A 10384-nucleotide genomic window follows, 5' to 3' on the forward strand; every position below is an offset into this window, starting at 1 on the left:
TATGGCGCTTAGCAGAGGTGTTCAAGGCACTTGGCAAAAAAATACAGCAGATGGCACTCTAAGTGTAATTACACTTCTGCTTTCTTCTAATTACATTGGATGAGCTGGGGTTTTATTTTATTTTGCTGTGTGGGTTGTTGTGGTGGTGTGTGTGTCTATGGCCTGATGATAGGAGGGCAAGTCAGAGTATACCAGAGTTCTTCCAGGAAAAAAGATACTGCCAGCTTCCAGATTTTAAAAAATCATATTTCTCAAATAAGATGGTTTCCTATCGGGCCACAAATATGGAATATGTAAAATGGAGTCATTTTAACCAAACTGCTAATATTATTAACATTATGAAAGTTGAGGCATACAGAAAAACTCCATTCTTATTCTAACTAGCCTGGGAACTTAAGCCTTTTTTGAACTTTCCAGTTTTCCGGGTTACCCTCTAATTATCCCCCAAACACTCACCTGATTACTCCCTGAAAGACTCATGTAGACATCTACCTGATAGCCATAATTCAGACAGCCAGGACCTGACCTGACCCTCTGGCACCCATCTTCTGGACCACCTAGCATCCATCATCCTGTCCACCTGACATCTGACTGATAACCCTCCTGGACCAATCCTAGGACTGAGTGTAGGACTGATATTTCTGAAGAATGTACTTTTTACTGAAAGAACTTTTAACTTTTCTTTCTTTTTTGAAGCACTGCTGGGTTTTTGCCTACCTGTGCTCCCAATTTGCAAACTCCCAAAACCTTGAATAAATCTCTATCATTTATTTCTAGAAAAACTTCCACTCTTTTTGAATTGGTTTGATAAGGGCTTTGACACAATAAGCACTATGAGCTTGATAATGCTACGTGTGTGAGGCAAGAATTTTGGGAATTTGTTTCTTCTCTATTCTCTGAATTCACAAGTTGTTTATTTAAAAAAAAATAGAAAATCAAGGTTGAACAACTTTTTCATTGTCTCTCCTTAAGGAAAGTTTGTAGACCTTTTTCCCCCCTAATTGCCCCTCCTCTATGAAATTTTAATGCCACAGATATACTGCATATGTTCTGTATTTGTATCTGTACTATAGTCATAAAAATTGTCAGGTTTTATTCTCCTTCTGAGGAGCAATTTTGTCTTTGGGAGGGCAGGGGTGTGGATCAGGGATGGGTGGGGAGATTGGGGAGCTGAGAGATGGGAAGTGATATTATCCTCATTGAGGATGCTTGCGTTAATAAGAAAAACAACAAAATATTGATGGCCAAGGAAGAAAGATGTAGTGTCCAGGGGATTTAGTTGATTAAAATACTGGTACCAGAAATGCAGACACATGCATGAACCTATTCTTGTTTCATGAGTTATTTGCCAGAAAGACTTATTTTTTAGGCTTTATGTCTAGAATAGAAATGAGCAAGCAGCCTTAACCCCCCAAATGCCCATTGAGAAATGGGTGTAGCTGTTGCGAGAGCAGAGGCACTATGGTAAGTAGCATGATTCACTATACGGCTTCAGATAATTTTAAATATGTGTTTTTTAATTGATTTTAGAGAAAGAGGAAGGGAGAGGGAGAGAGAGAAAGATTGATGAGAGAGAAGCATCAACATCTTTCGGCTGCTTCTTATATGCTCCCTGCTGAGGATGGAACCTGAATCCCAGGCATGTGGCCTGACCAGGAATCAAAATGGAGATCTCTTGGGTGCATGGGTTGATGCTCAACCATGAAGCCACACCAGCCGGATGTTCATTAATTTTATGTGAAGAAATTTTAGAGCCTCAAATCAAACACATTTAAACATAAGTGCAAATGTGCATTTAAATCTGGAGAGAATGCTACAGGTATCACTCTACTATTTTCTCTTCAAGCTTCTGAATCAGATAGAAAATCACCTTCTCTCAAATTGACCCCTGACCCCCAGCTTCAGACTCATCTGGAACGCTTATTAAAATTCATATTCCCAGGTACTCACCTACAGGTTCTGATTTGTTACCTCTGATGTGCTTGTGGGGAATTTACATTTTAGCCAGCTCCCAAGTCTTTAGTAAGCACATTATATATTGATGAAAAAGATGATGCTAATGACAAGAATAGCTAAAATGCATCGAGTGATTACTGTAAACCAGACCTCAGGGGTTGTGGTATATCACAAGGAAGGTGAAAACCCGGGGAATTTGATCAATATTGGGTTTGTTCAAAACCCTTTAAAATAGGCTCAAACCACTTATACTTTGACTGTGTGATGTTTCTTAGACTCTAAAAATCATGTAGAATTCCTATGTGTCACAGTTTCATTAGTCTTTTAAAATACTGCATCACACAGCTGGCTCATCACATAATTGTGGGAGGAAGGAACATCAAATGGAGATGGGGAAAGGAAGCTAAGAACAATGGAAGAAAACTCCATAAGTTAGAGTGCTAAGTGCCTTTTAAAATGGTTGTTTATGAATGTAGCACTGGCTTATGGTTTTTAAGACTTTTAGATGCTGCCACTCTTACTACTCTCAAAGCGATTTTAAAACATCAACATGATGGAATGTTTTATTTCAGGTCAGTAAATAGTTCTGTTCACTTGTTTTGGTGGAGTGGAGATTGATACAAAAACAGAAGGAATGTTTTGATTTGATAGAGTGGTATATGGTACTATGACCTTGGACCTTGCCTTATTCTATGATGATTGGTTGGCTGAAAAGGTCTAGGCATTACCAAAAACTGGGAAAGTTAATCAATTTCTAAAGAGGAAGTATTGGAATCTGGCCATCCAAAGACTGACAGCTGCGAACTTAACAACACCTTAATTAAAAAATAAACAAACATACAGAAAATAAAAAAACTTTATTATAAAATAGAACAAAACAAACAAACGAAACCTTGAGACTATATACGAACTCGAGACTGTATTTCATAGGCTTGGAGTGAAATGTAATGCAATGAACAATTTAAGCCCCACAAGGAAGTAGACATAAATCATCTCTCTTTAACCTTTAAAAGGCACCGAGAGTAAAAGAAAATTGTAGTTCAAGGTGTAAAATAGACGGCATCCTGTGTCCTAGGTCGGAGTAGTAAACATACTCTGAAGATGTAGCTTGTCTCACACTGTGAAACTGGTTTTATTGCAAAATCGAAAGAGGCTCACAAGGTAAGTCACCCAGCAGATCCCTGAGTCACTGGAGAGAAGAGACAGTGGGCAATTTGCAGAAGTAGGTGGCTCTATTCCGAAACAGTCATCCAATGTAACAGGACTTGTCAGTAAATATAGCTACTTCCTAGTTATCATTTCTGTTTTTACTAAGAAATATAAATAAACTCCCTTGCCTCAGATACGATAAAGTATCTCAAAAAATTAGAAAACATAACTCATAGCATTTCAACAACTGTGAGACTGTGAGCATGATATTTAGTGTCCTGTGTTTTCATTAAAGCAGCATGATAACTAATTCTTAAAGTACATAAAGGATGACACAGAAATAGAACACACCATGGAATTAAGTGTTGCATAAGTGCTAAACAATTAAATGACCTATTTTAAATTTAAACTTGCAGTGCCACCAATGTGTGTGTGTGTGTGTGTGTGTGTGTGTGTGTGTATATATATATATATATATATATATATATATATAAATTTTAAGGGTTGGCTGACCCCATTTCCTCCTCCATTACCATAAATGTCTTATTTACTAGAAATTCAAAATTCATTTAAATTTGACAAGATATTTTATGTATTGAAAATAAAGATCCTATATTAATACAAAATATAATAATTATGATTGCAATTTAACCTCTGAATTATGAGCTTAATTTTAAGTGAACAAATGATATAAGAATTCACATGCCAGAGAGTTACAGAAAGAGAGACAATAGGACTCCAATGTATAAAACTCAGAAACACAAATATTCTGATTAGCCAAAGTACTTATTGGATGAGATAGCAATTAAAGATATAAAATAAAAAAAGAGCCCTAGCCGGCTTGGCTCAGTGGATAGAGCGTCCGCCTGTGGACTGGGGGGTCCCAGGTTTGATTCCGGCCAAGGGCACATGCCTGGGTTGCGGGCTCGATCCCCGGTATGGGGTATGCAGGAGGCAGCCGATCAATGATTCTCTCTCATCATTGATGTTTCTATCTCTCTCTCCTTCTCCCTTCCTCTCTGAAATCAATAGAGAAATATATTAAAAAAAAATAAAATGAAAAAAGAAGTATTTGTGTTATTTAAAGAAGTAATAACCTTATGCAATCAAGAAGTTGATACAGCCCTGACTGGTTTGGCTCAGTAGATAGAGCATCGGCCTGCGGACTGAAGGGTCCCAGGTTCAATTCCAGTCAAGGGCACATGGCTGGATTGTGGGATCCATTCCCAGTAAGGGGCATGCAGGTGGCAGCTGATCAATGTTTCTCTCTTATCATTGATGTTTCCCTCTCCCACTACTTCTCCCATTCTCTCTGAAATCAATAAAAATATATTTAAAAATATATATTAAAAAAAAGAAGTTGATACAAGCCCAGCCAGTGTGGCTCAGTGGTTGAGCATTGACCTATGAACCAGGAGGTCACCGTTTGATTCCCGGTCAGGGCATATGCCTGGGTTGTAGGCTTGATCCCCAGTGTGGGTTGTGCAGGAGGCAGTCGATCAATGATTCTCTCTCACATTGATGTTTCTATCTCTCTCCCTCTCCTTTCTTCTCTTAAATCAATAAAAACAAAAGAAATTGATACAGGTTGTAGAAGAACATAGAAAACTCTAATAAGGAATCTAAACTGTCTCATTTTTTTTTACATTAAAGACTACTGGTCTATATGCTAACGACTCTCAAAATCTTTATTTCTAGAACAACTTTTACTTTAAAATTCCAGAACCATATAACAAACTTCCTGCTGGGTATCTCCACTTAGTTGTGTTACAGATGTGTCCCTAAACATATCTGATGCAGACCGGAACAGATACTCTCTCATCAGCCCTCTCTTAGTCCTATTTCTCTTCCAGTGTTCTGCATTTTGGTGCAAGGTATGGACCCCAAGAAAAAAGAGTCATTTGATGTGAACCCTGACAAGGAGTTTACCTGCTGAAATGGACTCTCATGGTAAACCAAAGGCCCAAACTGTATGAATAATAAGAGGCTAGCAGCCATTTGCTGACAATGACTCCTCACATGCTCTGTATACAGGGATGAACCTCGGGCTGAACTCTCAGCTTCCCCAACTATGCCCACTTATTTACCCTGTAGTCAACCACTGCGGTGAAGCCCTGGTTTCATCTTTCAACCAATGGACCAAGATCTACCCTATCCACTCAGAACTATGCATATTATACCATCGTTTGCAACTATGCTGACCATCAGAACTGTACAATTTAGACCTACCAAAAGTGTACAGTTTAGAAATCTCATTAATATAAAATGGACTAAAATGGGAACTGTAGATGGAAAAATTCTCTATAAAAGTTGACCTCTCTTTTGTTGGTGGGACACAATTTATGCTGTTACCTGAATTTGTGTCTCCCTGGCTGTAGCTCTTTTTGCTCAAATATATACTTTTTTTCTTTATTACAATCTAAAATTAATTTTGGTTGACAAAGCTATCAAAAATCTCCCATTTGCCATTTCCCACATATCTTATATCCGATTGAGAATTTCTGCTATTTATAGCTTCTAAACATCTCTGGAGTATTATCTCAGTCAGGGTCCAGTAACAAAAACCATACTAGGTATTTTTTTGTACTAGTTATTTTAACAAAGAATTTAATTTAAGGAATTGGTTAAGTGGGCACTGAAGGGCTGAATAGACAAAGAGGGAAAACCAAGGTAATAGAGAGAATTGCTGGAGCAGCTGCCACCTCTGGGCTTGGGGAACACAGAACAGAGGTTGGGGTTATCAGAATCTAAGAGCTTGAAGAAGGACCCTGAAATTCTTGGGACCCAGGCCTTGAAAGGGGCCGCTGTCTGCTTGCTGCTACTTCAGGAGGTCAACGGAGGGTTTGCATCAAGTTGCATTGTGGGAAGGAGACAGCTGCTGACAGTGCCTGCCTCTGAAGGATATGATTAGGCTGCTTCCCTAGTGTGGGAAAACAAAAACAAAAGCAGACCAATTGCTGCTTCTGGAGTCTAAGCTTATGCTGATAAGATCAGCACACATGTGGAAATGAGTAGGTTTCTTTCTCAGCCTCAGCCTTGAGGTCTCCCTTGAGTGCTTCCCAATGGGAGAACCTAACAAGAGGCCAGTGTGTGTGTGTGTGGGCGGGGGGGGGGGGGGGGGGTGAAGAGAGATCTAACTTACACAGACGACTGGTGTAGCATCACAGAACAAAATGTAGAGAGAGATGTGTGTTTAGACCCGGAAGATAATAGCTGTCAAGTGATAAAAATAAAACCACTTAGTAATGAATTTGATGTCCTTTATTCAAGGGAAAGCAATCCATGAGTTGGGGAGTACAATATTTCACAAGCAGTGGAGAGCTCTTCCCCAGGGGTGTTTGGGCAAGAGGGAGATTTGTAGTGTGTTAAAAGAGGAACCAAGGAAGCTGGTGCGGGCAGTGTAAGCCCTGAAAGTTCTTCTTTTTCTTTTTCTCTTTCTCTTTCCTTTTCTTTTTCGGAATGCAAGTACCTGACTTAAGCTTTGATTGCTGAGGCTTCACTTCAAAAGGACGTTTACTTCAGAGGTGGCCATCTGGAATAACCACATCGCCAGCCACATAACTAGATAAGGAGCCAGTCCGCCTCCCCTCACTGAGGTTCCGATGTTTAAGGATCTTGTCTGAGTTCAATAACTGATGATTTGGGCAACTTGTGTTTTTTTTCTCTTCCTGCACTTAAAATTCCCACTGTTATGTTTTAAATTCACCAATAAAGCGTAAGCCTGAGAAACCTTAGGCCCCACACTCAACCCCTGTCTTTTGTTACAGAGCCCCAGCCAAGAACCTAGAAGGATAGCTGGAAAGATTTTTTTTCCTCCTCTGCAAACATATTTCATTCTAACACTATGAGTTTATCAAGTTCTCTTCCTTCACCTTTAATTGTACTGTTGGCCTAGAGCAGTGATGGCGAACCTATGACACGCGTGTCAGAGGTGACACGCGAACTCATTTTTTGGTTGATTTTTCTTTGTTAAATGGCATTTAAATATATAAAATAAATATCAAAATATAAATCTTTGTTTTACTATGGTTTCAAATATCAAAAAATTTCTCTATGTGACACGGCACCAGAGTTAAGTTAGGGTTTTTCAAAATGCTGACACGCCGGGCTCAAAAGGTTCGCCATCACTGGCCTAGAGTCTAGGCCTTAGACTGTGGGTTCTCTACTGCAGCACTATTTTGGGCAGAATAACTCTTTGCTGCGAGAGGCTGTCCGCACACTGCAGGATGTTTTGCAGAATCTTTGGCTTCTACTTTCTAGATGCAAGTAGCATGCTGCCACTCTGGTTGTGGCAGTCAGAAATGTCTCCAGACATTGCCAAATATTTTTAATTTCAGTTAAACAAGACATACTTTTTTACTATAAGTATATGCTATGCAATATTTCAGAAATTTCTCTAAAATTCAAATTTAACTGAACATCTTGTATTTTTATTTGCTGAATCTGGCAGCCCTATCTGGGGGTAAAATCTTCTCTGGGTAAGGATTCACTGGCCTAGAGTTAAATATAAGGGTTTTACCAATGGCCATGACTCAATTGTTTTTCGATTGGTTTGTTTTAAGAGTCAGCCTTACATTGAAAGAGTTCACCTTTCATAATCATAATGAACATTGTGCTTTTAGAACCACATTGTAGGGGAGAAAAGATAACTTTTCCTATGCCCTTCAAGGTTCTTGATTGAGGTTCCCTATCCCATAATAAAAGATTAACAAGAGAAAAACAAACAGAAGTTGAATAACATGTATAACTCATGTATACATGGGAGATACCCAGGAAAACTGAGTAAAACTCCCTGAAGTGGCCAAAGCCACCACTTAAAATACCATTTTGAGCTAAAGAAAAAGGAAAGATGTTGGGGGAGGGGCAGTTATGGAGGTTACCAGGAAAAGTACAGCAAATAAGGATCAAGTTTGTTATGCAGGGTCTATAGCAGTGATGGCGAACCTTTTGAGTTCGGTGTGTCAGCATTTTGAAAAACCCTAACTTAACTCTGGTGCCGTGTCACACATAGAAATTTTTTGATATTTGCAACCACAGTAAAACAAAGATTTATATTTTTGATATTTATTTTATATATTTAAATGCCATTTAACAGAGAAAAATCAACCAGAAAAATGAGTTCGCGTGTCACCTCTGACACATGTGTCATAGGTTCGCCATCACTGGTCTATAGCTTCTCCACTGATAATGTTATTGGAGAATTTCATGGATTGCCTTGCTCTGTTGCTAGTGGGAGTGGGGTTCTTGGGGTGCCACTGAAATAAGCATTTTCTGGAGGCCCCCACCGGAAGATGAGATGTGGTGGAAAGCTTTATTTCAGTGGAATTACATCCATCCCTGGGTTTCTAAAGTCCCATTTCCCTTAAACCTGTTCTGGAAAAGGAACAGCTAGGGATTCAGCAGACCTAAAAGCAAAGCCAGCGTCCAGAGTTTCTATTCCATGGCGGAGTTGAATTCAGTACAGCATCATATTAGTTCCAGTTCATTAGTCCATTGTGTGTGGGGCCCACATGGCCCATAGCCATGTGGGCCAGTGCAGAGTGTAAGAGATCCACAAGCCAGGAGTCAGGGGCAAGCAGCAAGAGAGCGAGAGGGGGGAACTCCTTTGTTCAGGAGCTGATATGTCTCAAATCTTCCCACGCTCACAGTCACCATGCCTACTCTGATCCATGACCTGTTCCCAGGTGTGACCGAGAGACAAGCACTCTCCCTAAGTCACCCAGACCTCATTGAGCATACATTTATCTGGCCCTCCCCTTGTTCCTTTCCAGTTAATGAATAACTGGGTTAAATACAACCATATCATAAGAGTTTCCAGAGATTTCGAGTCACCCTTCTCCTCCTGGTACGGACAGGAGACACATTTACAAATGGAGATTTATTTTATAAATTTAAATATCCTTTCCAACAGGTTAAATTTCACTCTATTTGCAGAGACTCTCTTGTGTGTCTACAATTTCTCAAAAATAACCAATTCAACGTAATCTTTATACCAAAAAGGCCGTTTTAGAATGGCCTATTTTGTTAACCTTCAAGACGCAGCGAAGAGAGAGATGTCGAATCCAATTAGGTGATTGTGGTCCTGATAGGAAATTAAAGAAACCTGAGTTCCGTCAGAAAGAGCTTGGAGAAGGAAGCTAGCAGCAACCTTAGCAGAGAGGTTGTGAGAGCAAAGAGTTCCGCCACACATGCTAGTTAAAGGAGGTTACAAAAGAAACTAAAAGGGGTTATGAAAGATTTGCATATGCAAGTGATGTGCCTGATGGAAATAACAATGTTTAAGTCTATGGAAAAGACACTTAAATGTTTTAAGAAACTAAAGAAATTCAAAGAAAAGCAAGCCAATGAGGAAGTCAACTGCAATCTTAGAGGATACTGCAGACTTCTGTCTCCATCAGACTACCAAACTCTTCAGCTCCTGCCAGGTTGGCCCCAAGTCCAAGTCCATAGTAAAGTAGGTAATTCTTTTATAACAATAATAGAAATGATTCACATGTGATCAGTGGAGGAGGAAGAATTTCCCTGAATAGGCTCAGGACTTGAGTCCTGGTCCTTGATCTTGGACACTAAAGAACCTTAACTAATTGGATCAACCACATCAATTTGCTTGGAATGAGTGAACTGTTTCTTTCATGGATGTGTGTGGGTATTTTAAATCTGGGAAAGTTTAACACTTTGTGATGACTGGGTTAAGTTCAGAGAAAATGTGTGAGTATCTGATATTAATACAGAAAATGTTTACAATGTTTAAGGGATTTGGCATGTTACCATGTTTGACCAAGTGACCTGGTAATTCCATTTAAAATGTGTAATAAAGTAATTGATTTTAGACTTACAATTTTTAAATTGAATATTATAAGATAATTTGGCTAAATTTGTAAACAGCATTAAAATGTTTAAGACAACTTAATATTTATTATGTTAGTATAATTTACTAGATTTATAAGACCATTTAGTTAGTTGGGAAACTATTCCCTGTTAGGCTTAGAACTGAAGTGCTTAAAAACAAAACTTAAATATAGTAATGCTATAAATGTCATTTAAACCTTTTACAATAATTTAATTAACTAGGATGTTAATGGATTGATTCTTCAAAGAGTTTAGTATTTTCCATTTGAGTTGAAACTTGACTCAAAGATCCCCTTGAAAGTGATTATGGACACATTTATGTATAGAAAATAATATATTTTTATGAAATTATAAAATAAGAGTAATTCATGTATATCAAGTAAATAAAATATTATGTGTACAATAGCTTATAAGTTGACCTTAATTTATT

The sequence above is a fragment of the Myotis myotis genome, unplaced genomic scaffold (assembly GCF_014108235.1).
Source record: "Myotis myotis isolate mMyoMyo1 unplaced genomic scaffold, mMyoMyo1.p scaffold_m19_p_15, whole genome shotgun sequence".
NCBI lineage: Eukaryota > Metazoa > Chordata > Mammalia > Chiroptera > Vespertilionidae > Myotis > Myotis myotis.